The sequence below is a fragment of the Chiloscyllium plagiosum genome, unplaced genomic scaffold (genome assembly GCF_037043375.1).
Source record: "Chiloscyllium plagiosum isolate Xiang-an unplaced genomic scaffold, Cpla_swu_hap1 HiC_scaffold_28, whole genome shotgun sequence".
Taxonomy (NCBI): domain Eukaryota; kingdom Metazoa; phylum Chordata; class Chondrichthyes; order Orectolobiformes; family Hemiscylliidae; genus Chiloscyllium; species Chiloscyllium plagiosum.
The window spans coordinates 41,925,081-41,944,297 of record NW_028270166.1 but is presented as its reverse complement, the minus strand read 5'-3'; the positions used below and the strand labels follow the sequence as shown (position 1 = coordinate 41,944,297).

The following is a 19,217-nucleotide window of genomic DNA, read 5'->3' as shown; positions in this document are numbered from 1 at the left end:
TTTTGTTTAGTTTTTGTTATTTTTCTGTTTTAAAATTAATTTGCTGTTTAGCGCTTCAAAATTTTGTTTTACAATTAAGGGTAGGGATTGAGGGGCCAGTGTGCAGACAGGCACCTGATCTTTAGGTACCCTACCAAAGAGTTTTACACCTTTTGCTGAAGTGGGCTTCACAGAGCATCTATTTTTATAAACAAACTTTTTACAGGTGTGCTAGCAGGGGATTTTGAGTGGAAAGTTTTGTATGCCAACTGATGAGCTTTTAAATAAATTAACCAGACTTGAACCTTCGGTAGACAGTTAGCTGTAGCTGACTTTTAAATCTTTGTCAGAATTTAATGCAGACACAAATCCACTGGTCCTGTTTGAATGAAGACAGGTTGCAAAAAGGAATGTGAAGTTGTATTGCATATGTTTAGCACATAGTTGCGAATAATGGTTGGAGAAACTAAGCTACTTCAACCCATGGTAATTGCGCAGTCAAACATAGTTTCAAATGTGTATAGCAAAGGGAGCAGACACCAATTATATCATTGTTTTAGACTTGTTTACCTTTGTGCCATATGCACTGACATGTTGAACACCAAAATATGATTTTTGAATATTTTTGGAACATTTCAGTAAGTGAACAGTCAAGGCAAGTGAATGTTAGTCAACCTCCTTTTCAGTTCCCAAATTCCCAGTACTCAAAACACCTGGAGGAAGAACTTTGAGAAAAACATACTTGTTTTATAAAAAAACGAACACATTTTAATTTTTTAAAAGGTGTGGGAAAGCTAATTGCAGTTTTTGGGAGTTGAGCGTAGTTGCCAAATTTAGTCGAGACTGATCTAAGGTTTGCATTTCTTAGATGAAGTCCTTTTTCTTCTAACTTTGTCCAACTCATTAAGTTTCCAGTGCTAGATCTCATTTAGTCTTACTTCAGAAAAGAAAAAAAAGGGAATATTTCCTTAAATGCCAATTACATGACAGTAGAAAATAGAAGTTTTCCACACAATAAGTTATATTTGAGATATAATTTATACCTGAAACAATTAGGATTAGTCTGCTAGAGGAGGATAAAAACAGTTGGAATAAGTGTGAGAGAGTGAGTAGATTTTTTAATGACAATCTGACTTCTTAAATTTTTTTCAGAGATAATTGTTCATTTATAAACTAATTTCCTTATTCCACTACCTAAATTCCTTCTGTTATGCAACCACTCAGAACTTGTATGTAAGGAAACTCTGTTATGAAAAGATAATCTGGTTGATGGCATGTGTATTTGGTTGAGATTTTCTGGTAAAATCAGGTTTAGTGTGTATGAAAATTGATTTTTGCTCAGACTTTGTAGTACTCCGCAATATACCTCTTTGCCACAAATACATGTGACAAAAGTTGTTTTGGTATTTTGGGTGACTGAATGGAGAAAACTTGTGATATCTGAATTTTTTAAGCCCATTTCTAGGCCAATTTGTCTGTAGTAATGAGACAGTAATTCTACACATAACTGAAAGATCAACAAAACTAATTTTGTGACTTGAAGACTGATAGTAGTATATTTTTCAAACTAAAGAGTAACATGCAGTTACTGCTTTGGTGCACACCATGACCATTGCTTTTCGATCCCCCATCTACACTTCAGAATACTGTACAACTGGATTCAAGTTGTGCTGGTCTTAATCCATAATTTGTTCTTGCTGTCCACATATTTACAGCACAACATCTAGTTGATACAAATTGAATTCTGTCTAATATCATGTTAGCTTGCACAATGTGTATAATACCAACTCTGCACTTTTTCCAAAATACAAACTGAAAACTCATTATAGTGAACAAATATCAGACAGTGCTGCAGTTAGTTGCATACACCGTCTTTTTTTGTGCCCACAATTTCTTTTTTCTGGTGGGAAATTGGGAAAACTTAATCCAAAAGGACACTAAATTATTTTCTTAATTTTAAGCAAAAAGCCAATTAATTTGATGAACCAGATTTGCATCTCCTTATAGCGATTCACAACAGATTAGTTGCCTTAATTTAAAAAATTTACAAATCAAGAGTATAATTTCGTTTGCACATCCCATTAATTCCTGAATTGCAGGGATATTAGTGTCAGTACTTCTAATTTCTTACTATCCTAATTGATTATTCTGCAATTCCAAATAATTGTTTATAATGGTACTTCTTTATTCTGTGATAGATATTTAAGTGTAGTTGTAAAGGATTTCTGTTCAGTTTAGAATGTTTTCGATATTTTTAATTTTAAAATACCATCCATCAGTGCTTGAGTTCTTAACAATTCCTGTGAAGGCTGGACAGCTATGCAGATGAGATTAGTTTATCAACAAAATGGTTGCATTTAATACCTTGTTCTTCTCCCTTCCCTTCCCCATCTCCCATTTATACATCTTTTACCTAAACTAAGATTTTCAGTGCTTTTCTTCAGCTTAATTACTCAGTGCTTCAAAACAAATTCCTAACCATATATTTATTTGTCTTTTTATTATTCTAACCATCCGACCCCTGCTGTCATTTGCTATCACAGTACCAGTACCATCGAACAATTTAGCATAATTCCAGTATGAATTTTACTTTCAACTGCAAAACTTAGGCCAGGAGGGTTGATGGGTTGTTGTTTTTAGTGTCATTGTCAGAAGAAGAGTGGTGTCTGAAATATTTTGGACTATTTTTAAAAAGGAAATTTAAATGGTTCCTTTCTTTCTTCATTGGTTCTCACCGAATTGTTTTGTCCTTTTATTCATTCCTAAATAGAGCTGTAAATATATTTTGAAGCGACCTGATTTTTCCAGTCAGTTTTTGCAGTCATTCAATGGCCGTTGCAACGGCTGAAGCCCCACTATTTATTTTCCCCTGCAAGTTCTACTTTGGCATGAATAATTTATGTTCTCACATAAAGCTAGGCTTTTAAAATGTTAATAAAAGATTGATTAGGGACACCTGAATTATACCACTTGGAGTACGAGATTTGCATAGTGCTAACCAGGCTGTTTGATGGAAACTCTGGCAATCTAGTTTTGAAGTTAAAAATCACAACACCAGGTTATAGTCCAACAGGTTTATTTGAAAGTACAAGCTTTCAGAGCATTACTCCTTTGTCAGGTAGCTAGTTTCCTAGTTTCAAACCACTGGATCTCTTATGATTCTTGCTTAGTTTGTAATGGGATATAAAAGAACTGTACCAGAGCTGAGGAATTTTGGATTATGCAATCAGATGCATTTTCCAGGACTTCAGTTTTTCCGAATTAGGCTGATTACTGCAAATGCCTGTGCCTCCTTCGATTTTCCATCCCTTAGCAGAATTTGCCGCTTATCACCTCAAAAACAGAATGTTGTTTGTCATGTTGCTATTGCTTATGTTTTTCAAAAATGTATTTAAAAACTATTTGTGGACTTCTGTGACATAAGTCAATTTTTCTTTAGGAAAGGACAAGCTCTGCAAATCTCAATTTCTAATTGACATGGAAATAGCACGATTTTCTTTTTAGTTCACTGCAGGCTTAAGGTTATGGAAGTAAGCCTGTTTCCACTGTCATTATTTTAATTGGGGAAAGAAGCAAGTCAAGTAGAAAATTTTATCTGGCATGTAGCAATTTTGATATTATCTATTGCAATTTAAACATCATGGACAAAATCTTTCAAGTTTAATTGCATCTGCAGTGCATCCAATGTGGGATCATTTTCTACCTTCCGTATTTTATTCAGGGCTTAGACTAGCTTATGTTGTTTACTTTTAGCAAGTTTAGGAAGTATAATTATGAAACTCCTTTATGTTTTAGGAAGAGACCATGAAGAGCTCAGTGAGTTTATCTAGTGAGTAGCAAAGACAAAAAAGTAAGGATGGCCACTGATTTTAATTCTGATCTGTGGTCTGAGCTAGCTGGTCTGAGCCAAATGGTTGCATTGCAGTTAGCTTCAGTGTTCTTGGTTTTGGGGAAATTAGTCACTGTAGCCATTTACGATCCCAATGCAAAAGTCCCTGCTGGAAGTGATGCTGAAAGAAGTTAGAATGTTTTTGGCTCCAATGATCTCTCTTCTGAATTTTACTTTCCCTTTTACCCTACAATTGAAGTTGTTATAAATACTCCATAAGCAAGCTACAGGAGGACAAAAAGCATCACAACAGCAAGGTTTCATCTTCAGGGCAGAAGAAACAGAAAACTCTCAAAAAAGGGGTTGTTTCTGACCCAGTAGCTTTTTTTTTAGAGCAATTATATGTTGCTCAGTGCTAACCACTGTAAAGTAATGTGAATTATCTTTATTACTCCTGAGGAATTTAACCAGTCATTTGGGAACTTACATTCTTTAGCATTTTGAGTAAAGGAAGTTATATTAAGAGTAAGCTTATTTTACAATAAATGTTACTTTTTAGAATTCTTGCTCCATCTTAACTAGTGAATATATTTATTCCATGAAGTTTGACATAATTTGAGTGAAAACATACAAGGAAGAGCATTCGCGTTTATTTCCACTACTCATAAGAATTATGTGTTGTTGGTTTTCACCTCCCTATATAGGTGTCCATTAAACACTTGCAAAGGTGACCTTTCTAATAGTCTGTGGTCATTGTCCCACTCAGCACTGAACAAACTTTACTTACCAAGAGTTGCTATTCTAAGGCGGTTGTATAAAAACAAAAGTCATGATAATTGAAAGGCTATTAATTTGGGGACTTGGAAAAGGGGGACAGAAAGAGATTGTTTGAACAAAGCCATTTTCCCCGATCCTAAGATGAAATACTTAGATATGAGTCTGTCTGTATTCTTTGCAAGATTTTTGAAAAGAACAAGGCCAGAACATGTTAGACTCTGCATTCCAAACTAAGCAGGTACAATGGAGACAGGACCAGTGGATATCAAAAGTATACATTAGCTGAAATGGAAGCAGTGCTAGCAGAGTTGTGTAATATGAAAAAATAACCTCCAAAAAGAGAACAGTAAAGACTTCATGTGTCATTTTAAATAACATTAAGAATGGAAATGGGACCAAGGATTAGTTATTAGCACCATCTTAAGAAACAACATGGCAAGTCAGAGATGTGCTAAGAGGTGAAGTATGCAGTTTCCTAATCAACTTATAAGATTGGCTGCAGCGCTGGGCCTTTCATTTATTTTGGTTGCATCATTTTATTTAATTTTGTACTTTAAGTATTACTGTGACTAAAAGTTAAATATATTCACCTGTAGTGTCATCTGCAGAATACTTTCAGATTTGATGTTACACCTGGGTTCTGTTACCTGAAATATGCTTGTTTGGGTATTAATGGAAATCTCTGCTTAATGTTGTGGTAAACTGTAGTAGACTTCATGCACTTGAAGCCAATACTGAGAGTCACAGAAATGCTGAAATTTTTAATTCAAGGCCTTTTTATTGCTGTGTGTAGTTTGTCTATGCACAACTACTTGAATTCAGATTTAAGGTACAAAGTATGAATGCCACACCAATCTATCTTTATATGTTACTTGTATTTCCAACAAGTATGAAATGCTTTATAATAGTTGCAGTAGGTGCCCAATTTAGTTTGATTTAATTTTGAACTGCATTTAGCATGAAGGACCACATAAATATGAAACTTTTTTTATATATAGAGGAAATGAATAGCACTTTAAAAGAGTAGCTCTATAACAAATTTGAATATCTGTATGCCCCTTGAACTGTTGTCCAACCATGTGAAATGATGGCTCGGCAAAGCTGATTTGTAATTACATTCTCTCAAACCTTTAAATTCCTGAAACGTATGGCAGTTATTTCAATTAGGAATGTATTTTTTTACGGTCTGATTATTGTTCTGCTTTACTACTGTTTTTATCAAATTGTTGACACTGAAGAATTATGGAGACACAGTGTAATGTAACTAATTGGATAAGAGGGTATTTTAGGATTTGTTGGAGAGGTGCATTTTTTTTCAACTTAAGCACCAGAATTCAGAAAGTGAAACTTGTCAAAATATAAATTTTAGTTAACTGCCAAACTTCTGTAAAAATGTATATGATAGTCCACTGATTTAGTTTTTGAGTTGTACTATTATTTGTAGTTTTAGATTGAAACTATGCTTATAAGCAACTAACATAGTTTTCCTGTAAAAGCAGAAGATTGAGTGCTCTAATTTTTTTAATGAAAGGTATGATGGAGATAACTGAACAATACATTGACATTGTAAAAGTAAACATCGAGTCCTTTTTTTAAGTTTCTCCTTGAATTCTGAATGTATTGGTCTAGTTTAAATTAACCACACTAATTTTGTGCTTTGCCTTAAACAGTACATAGTGTGTGGGACTATATCACAAGTTCTGATGCATATACTGGCATGTGCAATAGGGCAAGGAAGCATATGGGAGTTGAATTGTTCTGTTAATAGGCTGATTCAGATACATGTACAGTTGAGACAGTTTTTAATTTGGCTGTAAGTATTTTAGACCCAATGGATGCAAATGTCAATTTGCATTGTTTTTCAAGTTTTCCCTATACTTGAGCCATGTTACAAACTAGCCTGAACGACACTCATATAAATAAGGCTAAAGTAAGAAAGGATTACTTTGAATCTTCTTAACACTTTGAAATGGAACAAATGTTCACACTGAAATTTCCTGTTCCTTGGTAAAGTTTGGAAAAAAAAGCTGAGATGGACAGTATAAGCAGTTTAGGACATTGCATAACAAATTGCCCTAATGTACGTAACATGAGACATGACATGACATGACATGACATGACAGCCACTACAAGTTAAAGTACCTTCCATTTAATAATGATGCTAACTTGAATATTCAGCACCACACGTACTGAAAAATGGAGTGATTTAGGTGAAACTCCAAGAAACATGGAGAATCTAATATTCCAAGGATTGGAAAATATGGTTCAGTGCGGAGATTAAAGATTGTCTGGAATAACAGAGAAATCAGTCATCAGTTTTGAGATCTAGCCACAATGAAGAGATGGGTGTAATGAATTTAAAAGTTGTATGTTGCTTTTTTTTTGAAGAGTTAAGTATTGCATGGCAGCTAGTAGGAATTATTTTTCATTAATGCAGTACAAGATATAGTTCTTGGCAAGGTAGATGTGCCTGGGCTTAATGTGTACTGACAGTTGGTGGATGTAAATGTTTATATACTGTTGCTTTATTTTAGTTTGCTACAAAGCCAGAAGGCTATTTAAGTTATTAAACATTTTTGTACTTAATTTATTTTCTCACCAACATTAAATTATGTTTGATTCTGTTTTAAAAGATGAGTCTGACTGAACTCTTGATTTGTTTTATCACATGGTTTCCAAAGCAAAGTAGTATTTTTTTTTAAAAGGTTTTAAAGACAAGTTGTGTATCGCATGACAGCCTTGACTTGCCTAAAACCATTCAACTCGAAGGTTTAAAATAGAAAGCATTTCTAAATGTTCTTAAGATTTACTTTTGGTCAACATGAGCTTTACCGTAAGACCAAATTGGTGGAGTGCAACGTCAGTGCATGACTTTATCAATTGATCATATTTGCACTAATGCCACAGTAATTACCAGTGGCTCAAACCAGATTTTATTGGTTATGGAATGTATGCTTATGATTAGCCATAACACCTCTGACCCTAAATATTCTTTTAAACACATTGGTGTTTTCCTCTGCTATTATTAGTATGTGTAGTTTAAGTACAGCAAACAGTGAAAAAAGTGCAGAATTTTAATTAGGAATTAAGTCCATATCGTATGATCATTTCACTGATTCCCAATCACCAAAGGAATTGCTAAATCTTAGTTGCCAGGTAGAATATTGCTTCCTCGATTTACAAATTGTTTTCTTCTTCAACTTGAGAATTTAAATGGCAGCATTTATTTAACTGAGGCAAGCAAGCATAAATCTGACTGCAGTAGCAGATGCTTTATTTCAATCAATGTAGTGTTTTCAGTCATGGTTTCATCAATATTTCATAATGCAAAACTGGTTTACACTGATTTTACAGCAACCCTTTCTGCCTGTTCTTTGGTGTTACTTTCTATTTCAGAGAAATGCTATCAGCATTTCTAACTTCGAAAGTTTGGATATGTCTTTTGTATATGAATCCACTCCATTGCTGGTTGAAAATGTGTTTATCCCTTTAGAGTTTTATGGTAAAGAAGTTAAAATGACTTCTTAGATCAACCATGCAATGTTCTTTTCGCACAAACTAATGCACCATGGTGATTTGTCCATAGTTTCCTTTGGTGCTTAATAAAGCATTTTAAAAATTATGTTCTTCCTAGCAATTTCAATGAATGGATTGAATTTTGTTTGAGCTTTGTAGGAAGTTTACTTGCTTCTGCCTTGAACATAGTGTAAAGCCTCACTGATCGTGATCAATGCCTTAACCACTTTTAATCTGAAACTCTGACAGAATTTGAAGAATATTGGACAATGCCTGACTTCAGTCACTTCACATTTATAACTACATTAGGACTAATTCATTTTGCTGCACAGTCTAATTGTCCTTTTGTATTCCCTGTTGCATAGAATAAGAAGTCATTTAAATGAGAATTGTTTTACTGCAGTCCTCTGTGCACTAAAGGTGAATCTTCATTAATAATATCAGCGTTGCTAGATCTTGGTGACTGGGGAATGAGGGGAAGTTCAAATGGAGATGCCAGATTACAGTGCCTCTGAGTCATTTGTTCTATAGATCCTTACTGTGTGATAAGTATTTAGTTCCAGTTATTTTATATTTAGTAGTAAGTGTTCCTGAAGTAGACACCTGAACCTCTGAGTTAGGTGATTCCAAGAGTCCATAATAATTTGAAGGGAATCTCCATCTGGCAATGCGAACAGGTCTGCAGTCATTCTGATGCAGTGTTTGCGTTTATTGCAGAAACTCCCTTCAGTTTCCTCCTCCTAGCTTGGAAGTGGCCAATGTTGACTTAGAATAAAGTGTTCACTGGGTTCCTACTACTTTGTACCTTCTCTCCAGCAGTTGAAAGTGTTTCTAAGAGCAATGTGATGTTTTTACATTGCACTACAATTTTAATTTATTATCAGGAGAACTGTACAAACTATTTGGTAAAATTGTAATCTTAATCTTGCAGTTTAAGCAATAAGAAATTTTGTGTCTTCTAACATTGTGCATCATGTATACCATGAGATGGCCTTGTGAAAACATTTAACAACCAAAGGTCATATTGACATCTCAAAATTAGTGTATTTGGCTGTCTTTGCTCACCATTTTTAACCAAGTAGTTCTACTGTCTATCTGGTACCTAAATTGACCCTTCCACATTTTTTTGATTGCTTATATTAAGTAATCAAGTAGTTGTTTCAAGGCACATGTACGCGGTCACATTAGCAGGGGATAGGGTAATATTTATATGGTGATGACTATCAATGCAAGGTTTGTGAAGGTTTGTAGCTCAGGTTGAGGTTTAGGGTGTAGGTTTGCTCGCTGAGCTGTAGTTTTGATGTCCAGACATTTCATTACCTGGCTAGATAACATCATCAGTGGCGACCTCCAGGTGAAGCGAAGCTGTTGTCTCCTGCTTTCTATTTATATCTTTCTCCTGATGGGGTTCCTGAGGTTTGTGGTGGTGTCATTTCCTGTTCGTTTTCTGAGGGGTTGATCGATGGCATCTAGACCTGTGTTTGTTTATGGCGTTGTGGTTGGAGTGCCAGGTCTCCCTCACGACCCTCTCTCCCTTGTAGCCCTACACACAGATGAAAAGAAACCACCATTTCGACTGGGACAACACATCTATCCTGGGACAGGCTAAGCAAAGACATGCCAGAGAATTCCTAGAGGCCTGGCACTCCAAGCACAACGCCATAAACAAACACAGGTCTAGATGTCATCTATCAACCCCTCAGGAAATGACATCACCACAAACCCCCAGGAACCCCATCAGGAGAAAGATATAAATAGAAAGCAGGAGACAATAGCTTCGCTTCACTTGGAGGTCGCCACTGATGATGTTACGTAGCCAGGTAATGAAACGTCTGGATATCAAACTTCCAGCTCAGCGAGCAAACCTACACCCTAAATGACTATCAATAATCAGGCAGATTTATATTACCCTGGATTGAATATAATTTACTATTCAGTTATATTTAAAAGCTACAGTGGTTGGGAGAGATGTGTTGCTATATCTAGTTCTTAGTACCAGTTTAATTTTTTGTATTGTGATAGTTTAACTGAATTGATCGGCATCATTATCCTTTTTCAGTGATCTAGTGTGAATATATAAATACAAATTGAAATTACAAAACTGAATTGGTACTAGGAACTACTGGTGTGATGATCATCTACAGTTTAATGTGCAGACGTTTCCAATTGGTACAGAACATTGTTGGTGACAATCTGCCTCAAAGGTAAAAGAAGGAATTTACTTGCATATGTGTAGCACTGTATCAGTGCTTTTATAAGCAGTAGATATTTCTGAAATGTACTTCTGTTATTGATGGACATCACAGTCAATTTTGTGCAAATGATTATACAAATGAATGACAAAAATGTCCTGTTTGGTGGTGATGGTTGAGAAATAAAAATTGACTAGGACAATGCAGAGCTCTCTTTAGTTACTGCCATAGAATTTTTTTTTCCATCTACAGCCAGAAAGGCAGGGATAAACTTACAGGACCGCATCCAAAATATCGTATCGGTGGCAGTGCAGCACATTTGTCACTATAACACTCAAATCGTGTCCTAGATTTAAGTGCTTAACTTTGATTTCTGAGTTCTTTAGAGGAAGACAATTTTAAACCAAGTCAATATTTTTATTTGGAAAAACCAGTAACGAAATGAAAGTACCTGTGATGCAACACCCTCACATTTTATGAGACATCACCTGCACCCTAGTGTTCAGTTCATCCCAGGGGCCTACGGTCCTAGCACAAGACCTGTCAGAGTGCAGGACCCAGGACAGTCTCCTCAAGTCACCCTACCCTAGGGACAGTTCAGCCTTCAATAAAGTTTGAATAAATAATACTTCAAGTTGGAGTTTGCTGGAGCCGTTTATAAAGCATGACAAATGAAATACTGAAGCTAGAATCTTGGAAATGGGTTTCAAAGCAGGCAGAAGGCTGACCCATGGATAATGAATGTGTGTCCTAGATCAAAATTTAGTATAAATACCCATTGGCTTCAGTTATGAATTTGTGTCAGTGTTTAAGTGACCATATTAGTTGAATTTGTGGGAACAAATGCTAGTTTCTCACTGTCTTGCCAACCACAACCACCCAGGCTATAGCTCAAACAAAACGTAATCAATTTGTTCCTGATCAATCAATACAGATGATATAAAAGACATCTAGGACTGTAATAATTTTCTTTTGTCATAAACGCTGGTATTCTAAGGTGATCATGTTTTAAATTTGAGTTACAGCAAATCTTTAGGAAACCAAATGTGAAATTCCATAATTCAGTTAACCTGTGTGTATCGGAATTTAACTGAAAGTTAACAGATTTTTGTTTCAAATTAAAATTTGTCCAATATTGTAGCAAGAATTCTTCAGCACTTTGCAAACCTCCAGGGCTACAAACACAATATCAGCCAATCAGCATAAATAATGCCTGAGTTGGTTTGATTGGTGGGGTTTGGCTATTATATTTGATCCACTTGTTGTTATTTGAGCAGTTTTCCAAATTGGTATTTCTAAATCATCATATTAGAAAAGATGAAGTATTCTAACAAAAGATCCCAAACAAATCTCTTATTTTTAAATTGTCTGTGTTAAGTTTGGCTTGTGACCCAAAGCTGGAAACTGGTCCAAAGAGTTGAAACCGGATTTGGTTTAAAACTAAAGCAAAACAAAACTGGAAGTCTAGATCTAGTCATCCCAGGTTTGTGAAGAGATCAGACAGTTAACATTTTGAATTCATACTCTTCATTTGCATGCTCATACTTGGACCATTTGACCAGTTTGAATGTTGAGGCCCTAAAGGATTGTGCATGGTGGTTACAACTGTTGTTACCTCATTAATGGATAAATAAATCATTTAATTGAAACAGCAGTTGAGGTCCAATAGATTCATATTAGCCAGGTGTAAATATTGCTATCAAAGGTAACAGGGTGGCTGCAGCATGCTCGATTTTCTATGTCACCGTTTGTTGTTCTGTAAGTTGAACAGGTAAATACTGTTTTGTCCTCTTTGTCTTTGTTGCTGTGTTACACCTGAGACTTTGCCTGTGAATTGGTGCCAAGGTTTGATTTTAACGATCTGAAGTTTGGCTCATTAATTCTCAACTGTGACAGGAATGATTGAATTTGACAACACCCCAACTCCAAATGAAAAACTGAATTTTTGTAAGTTTTGTTTCTGGATTTGAGAGTAATGGAATAATATCCAGAAGCCAAACCTGACATGATAGGCAATCACATCTGTTGAATGCCCTGCATCAAAAATGTGCCCAAAAGAGAAATAACAGTGTTTTTATATTTCGACAAATAGAAATCCATAATATGAACGTAACTTTATTTTGAAAAGTCATCATTCCATATTGTATGTCATCTGTATAGGAACAATTTGTATTGGAGTATTTAGGAACCTTGCTGTACAGATTTTTTTGAATAAGAAGTTGTTTTTATGTCCAGTTTTCACAAAATGCAAAATATGGCTGTACAGTCCAGTGGAACAAACAGCAGGCCTGAAGTATGTAGACTGGAATAAATACTATTTGAAATATTGCTCAGGCTCTTTTATTTTGACATTTACTTAGCCAATGATTTCCGTTTTGAGTGTCTTCATTTTGCACCCAGGTCTGAGAATTGGAAACAAAAGTAAAATAGAGTGGATGCTGGAGATCTGAAATAAAGACATAGTACTGGAGAAGTCAGCAAGTATGGCAGCATCTGTAAAGAGAAAAAACACAGTTAACATTTCAAGTCCAGTTTGTTTCCTGTTCAGAATTGCAGTTCCAAAAAAGAATGATTTGGGACTTGAGACATGAACTCTTACCAGTTGGAAAACTTATTTCATGGAAATAGGTTGCGACATTGCACGTTCTCCCCGTGTCTGCGTGGGTTTCCTCCGGTGCTCCGGTTTCCTCCCATAGTCCAAAGATGTGCAGGTCAGGTGAATTGGACATGCTAAATTGCCCGTAGTGTTAAGTAAGGGGTAAATGTAGGGGTATGGGTGGGTTGCGCTTCGGCGGGTCGATGTGGACTTGTTAGGCCGAAGGGCCTGTTTCCACACTGTAATCTAATCTAATCTAATTTAGAAGTCTGGAAATTGGGCTTTGTGCAAAACAGGTAAATAAAATTCTCTAAATGTGTTTGGTTCTAACTTCTAATTGGCTTGGAAGAGAAAGTTTTACAATTACTTATTAGCTGCTTGTGCTGAAATTTAAAAAATTTCAGTTCATCTTTAAATTCTTAAGCCTAAATTAATTACTGACTCCATAATCACCAGAGGTGCCTCCTTCGCCTCACCCATGCTTCTGACTCTGGACTATTTTGTACATTCACTCTTCTTATTGTTGTCAAATGATTTTGGTTGTTTTAGGCCTTTTCTCATTAACTCGAGTTTTTTGACAAAACCTCTGGCTCCTTTTAAAAAAAAAAGTTCCTCTCATAACCTCATTTTTCACCCAAGCTTTTGGTCAGCTCTCTCAATTCTGGCACCATGCTGCATAATTTTGATAAATCAACTTTAAAAGGTTTCTGCATCAGATAAATAAGGTTCAGTTCAATGTTCTGATGTGAACTGCCAGCAGCTAGGCATTCATCTTTCAGCCAAGGTTCATGAAATGCTACCACCTTTTCCATGAACTCAATCAGATGCCTTTTGAAAATTTGTGAAGCTGGTGCTTGCCCAAACTAGTACTTCATAATATTTAATCCAGCTACTTCAGGATTTTTTTTTTTGTATGTTTCTTGTGCTTTCCTGAATCTAATCTTTACGAGGAAACAAACCCTTTGCTGCCACTGCTTTGTCTGTCATTATGGCTGTAATAATGTTATTCGGTTTTAATATTTTTATTCTTGTTCTAATAACTCAAGATTTTTAACTGGATCTGCTGCTAGAATAAAACCAAATTAGCATTTATTTGTGGGATCACCAGAGACCAATTCATAAATGCTCATCTTCCTGAAATGAAGCACATACAGCTTTTTATTAGTCTTTCTCTGAGCCATTCGAGAATAGAACAAAGGTCTCATTGTCAAAAACATCGGGATGGGTATATTGAATAGAAATGCTTTGGAGGGATTTAGGTCAGATTGGAATGTCTGGTCGGTGTGGACGAGTTGGACTGAAGGCTCTCCATGGCACTTTTTGTTTTGTGATCTGGATAGTGAATAGCACCAGGATATTCTACTGTTGATGAAATCACTGCTGAACCTGTCATTACACTAGCAAATGTCACCAGGAGTAAGAATTCTGACCTATTTCTTTTTCTCAAATCCACTCATGATAATTATACCATGATTGCTGTCCATGTAGTTGGAAACTGAAAATGTTAGTAACATTTCATTAATTCAGGTTGGAAAGACATGATCTTAATGTGATATATAGTGCTAAAGGCCCTGCTACTTAAACCAAAATTATTTAATATTTTTGTCCCTCTTACTCTTGAACTCTTAAATTTATACAGGAATGTCAAGTACCTTATCTATGTAGCCATCTTTATTCCCTCTCTTCTTTGGTTAGACTGGAGAGAGGCATCACAACTAAACCTATGCATGCCTTCATCCAGTATTCACTTTTTAACAAGTGAATGCTGAGCTGTTTAACCCATAGTTGTAGAAACACTCTGGAGCACTCCTGCTGCTGTTGCACTGAGACCGACTAACTCCAAAGAGATTAAGGATCAATTCTGGTAAGTTTCATCCAAGTGGCTTAGAACTACAATTAGTCAGGTGGATATTTATCCAGCTATTTTCCGTGTGAATTATTAAGTAAAGCTGTAGGACCCCTCTTTGAATAATGTGATGTTACTATTTTGAAACTGTCAATAGAAGTTTAATACTGCCTGTGAAACCTTGACAGGAGACTGGGTTTTTTTGGATGGTGAAGTTACTTCACACACTCACTGCCATGGTCTGTCATTTTTTTAACAAAAAGATATTTTCTCTACCCTATACTGTCTAGTGAAAGCCCTGAGGTACAATTCCATGGATACTATAATGCCCTCTGAACTATGTCTCCCTTCCCCACAAAATTCTTAGGAAATATTTCATGAAGAGTAGTAGTTGAAGTTGCAGAGCATCTTGATGTAAATGGGCATACTGAAATCATCGATGAACAAAGGTTTACATGGAATTGACCATCAAGTTGCGCCTTAGCAGTGATTTAAAAGATTGAGACCAAGTTGGAAGAGGCACAGATTAGTGAGATTTGTAAATGCAAGTATTGGGATTTAAAATAAGTACTACTTGACATTTCAAAATTCAGACCCCCTTAACCAAGGGATATGACCATCAACTGCATAGTTCAAAACTAAACCTCTGTTCTGGATGTTTAATTTGTCCATTTTTATTGTTTTTGTTAACGTTGTATTAAGTTCTCATGATACATTAACAAGTGGAGCTGATAGAAAGGACTAAAACACCAAATCTGTTAACCGCACAAACAACTAAATTGATTTTTAAAAACCTTGAGTTGATTGAGTCTTTTGAATGTTAGGTACAAACATGATTTTAATGTTTTATGTGCATGTGTTCATCTCTTTGATGACCCCGGTGAGTTTAGGTATATTTACATTCCCTCCAATAGCTCATGCAGTATCATGTGTATGCCAAATCTCTCTGCAAATCATTGCCTTTATATCAATGAAAAAATGTACCAGCAATGTGATATAATGCCATGAGAATCAGTGTTCTAGATTCATAGACCTCAGTTGAACAGCTAATAATGCCACAAAGTAGCCTGACCCTTTAATGGTGATTTCTCCAAGCAGAATAGATCCTCACCTAAGATCTATAAATACTTCTCAGTAAGGTCACGTTACAATCCTAAATAGGAGGGCAAAATTTAATTTGCAATTGGCTAGGTACAAGCAACTTATGTTGATGAAGTGAGGGGTCCCAGGCACTTAGAGAATAAAGCCACATAATTTCAGTTTCAAATGAGGAATCATAAACTACTATACAAAGTTGGAATAGTAATACAGTCTGCAATGACCATACAATTTTTTTCTAATATCCCCAGAATTAATTTGAGGTAAATATGGGTAGCAGGCATACCATTGTCGAACATTCCACAGAACATCTCAAATAGCACATAAGATCAAGACAGTTACCATGGATTTATAAGAGTTAAAGAGTCATCCATTCTCCAAAAACATCAGAATTCTGAAGTTTCAATTTTAATAATTGGTATTGAAACTCTTGAGTCACTCCATCATAAAGTGCCTTAATGACTGCTTACATTCTGGTATTTTGCCTCTTCCAGGGTCTAAACTCTCTTGGATTCTGGAAACTATACTGCAACTTTTCACAGACTGCAGACATCAAGCCAGTACTGTCCCTGAATGTTTGTTTTTTCCCTGAGCTTTAATTTTGTTCAGTTGCACCAACTGACTTTGAGAACTCTCTTTCTTTCTTGAGTTAATTGCACAGAATTATTCAGTTATTCTTGGAACTTCTACCTCTGCCTCAACTGCACAATCCATATAGTTCAGTTGCTTTCTCAACAATCTCAAACATGGAGACTTTTGTCTCATGATGTTGTACTGTGTCCAACTCCAGAAACTTATATCCTTTGAACTGTTTTTAGTTACTTGAACAATTTTGATCTGTTGAAAGCCTTGTAACAAATTTCGACCAGCAGGCTTGAATATAGTCACCTGGCAATTGTTGGAACACCTGATTTCCTGAATGTTACAATATTCATAATTGGAAACAAGAACAAGTGGAATTCATCACAGACAGCAGATAACCATTCGGGAAAGATCCTCAGTGATTTCTCCTTTTTTCTCCTGTAGATGTCGAGGCAGCTTTTAAAGATGGTTGTGGTTAGCTAAATCACCATAGACTAAGTAGTAAAGTTGACAACTTACGTTCTCAGTATTGCACGTGTTATTTGAAGTATTAGTGCAACATTTCTCAAGTCTGTCCTTTAACTCTACTCAGATGCTGAGTATATGACTCTGTTAAAACATGCACCCGGAGATGCAAGATAGCATTCTATGCTTACTCAGCCCATTTGGTTTGCCTGTACTTTGGGGATTCGGTTGATGTCTCACCTGATATCACAGCAGAGATGAGAAATTCTGGGTTTCAAACTTTTTCTCTTTCATAATCCATTTGATCACCATCTTTGATGTCCTTTCACAAATCATAGAATTATGCAATATAGGCTATTGAGCCTGTATCAACTCAAAGGCAAACCAGTTAGTCCAATGCCACTGCAAACTACTTTTTCAAATTAATGTTGAAATTTCCACCACCAATTTAGGCAACGCATTCAGTAATCATTTTGCTATGTCCAGGTTCCCATTAACTGTCTCCAGTTGACTCCAGTGAAGGCCATGGACTGTTTACTGTATTGACCCTTTGTTTTATTTTTGATCGTAGGATGTGGATGTCTCTGGCTAAACTAGTACTTATTGACGATCCGTCATTGCCATTGTTCTGGATTCACGTGTAGTCTAGAAAGGGTAAAGATGGCAGATTCCCTTTCTAAAGGCAATTGGTGAGCAATCAACAGTGTTTACATGGTTGCCATTTGGCAAGCGTTTAGTTCCAGATTTTCATTGAATTCAAATACCAATATCGGCATGGTGGAATTTGTACTCTGGTTCCCAGAACATTAACCTGGGCACCTGGATTACTAGCGCCCTGCCACTATTCCAACACTTCTCAGTTGACATTCTCCTCTGTTGAAAGCCCAAGAAGTTTTACCAAAAAGTTGGAGTTTCTAAGTTGCATCAGAACCAGAGAAAACACTGTAAGGAAGCAATAAAATGCATTTACAGGATTGATTGTAATGTAAATCCGCAATGCCTTTCCCCTATCCATTTTCCATCTAACTAACTGTACCCAATCAAGTGAGAAAAATTCAGATCACTAGAAGTGGCACTTAATTTTGGATATAGCTTAGCTATTCTTCCCATTACACTTTTACATTGAGCCTCTTGGGAACATATGCTACTTCATTACACTGTCATAGAGTTAATGATACCTCAAAATTATTTGTCAATGATGTTAATACAGACTGGAGTTTCACGTTTGGATTTTGCAGCATTATGTGAAATTGTTGCTTTATAATGTGATGTCTGATGTAATTGGATATGATCAGTTAGAGGGCTTGAATGATCTCTCTCTGTAATTTTTGCTTTGCTTTTTTGCTTTTCCCATCCTGTTTCTGTATCTTTTGTTTTCTCGTGTGCTTCTCTGTTCCTGACTTCCCTCTTTCTCTCTTCCTCTGCTTGTATTTTTCTTGCTTTCTTCTGGATGATAAATAATGAATATCTGGCAGGGTATAGTGAAGAAAGAAGTTACAATATGATAGGGTTGTGGGGGGGGAGAAACAAAGTCCCTCACAAACTCCCTTCCACTGTCCTTCAATGTCACTAATATTCTCTTTATCCCATCACTTAGATTAAGTTGTGCATTTATTCACTGCCACCTCTATGCCACAAGCCTTGTAAAGCCCCATTCTTACATGGGTTATGCTAACTAGATTCTGGCATATTGTGAAGTGTTATGAAGATGTGGATGTACTGTACCTTGAAGAAAGTTAAAAGCTAGCAGAACTACTTGACAGCACCAAGTGTTCCGAACAAGATATAATGTAACATTTTGGTCCAGCAGCTAGTGTAGCTGATTGCCTGGAGACAAAAACAAATTTGAATGAGGCCAATCCGTTTAAATTATACCCAAAAGAAAACCAAACTCTGTTCAAGTTTGAATTTAGTATATTGACAATATTAAAAGCCAATGACACAATCTGATGTTTTGGGGGTGTGAGACCAGGGGAAATTGAACAGTTGGGAGAGAACTGCCAAGCTACCAGCACATGCAGACTGCTTGGAGAATAGCTCTCTTAAAGATATCTTTATCTATCAGCAACCTGTGAAATACAATTCCTAAGAATAAGAAAAGAAGTCTGGAAGATACAAAGAGAAGATTCAACACCTGGCTGGTTTTGAAATTTGAATTTTTGGTAAATCTTAATTGGGGGTTTTATCGGACTAGTATTGTAGAAGGGGAAGGTAAAAGATAGGTTAGAGAAAGGAGTTGTAAATAATTGTTAGTTAATTATTCTCTGTATACTTTAAGAAATAAAGTTGTTAATTTTTACTTTAAATAGTGACCTTTGGAATAGTTCTTGCCCTCTC

At 36.0% G+C, this 19,217-nt stretch overlaps 1 long non-coding RNA gene across 1 annotated transcript in view; it reads left to right on the top strand.

The window, feature by feature from the left end:
* The first annotated feature begins 15,273 nt into the window (after nucleotides 1-15,273).
* The window catches only part of LOC122565192 (uncharacterized), a 37,437-nt gene continuing 33,493 nt past the window's right edge, over nucleotides 15,274-19,217 (top strand). The window contains exon 1 of the long non-coding RNA XR_015751871.1: nucleotides 15,274-17,569. This is a non-coding gene — a long non-coding RNA (uncharacterized LOC122565192). The remainder of the gene's footprint in view (nucleotides 17,570-19,217) is intronic.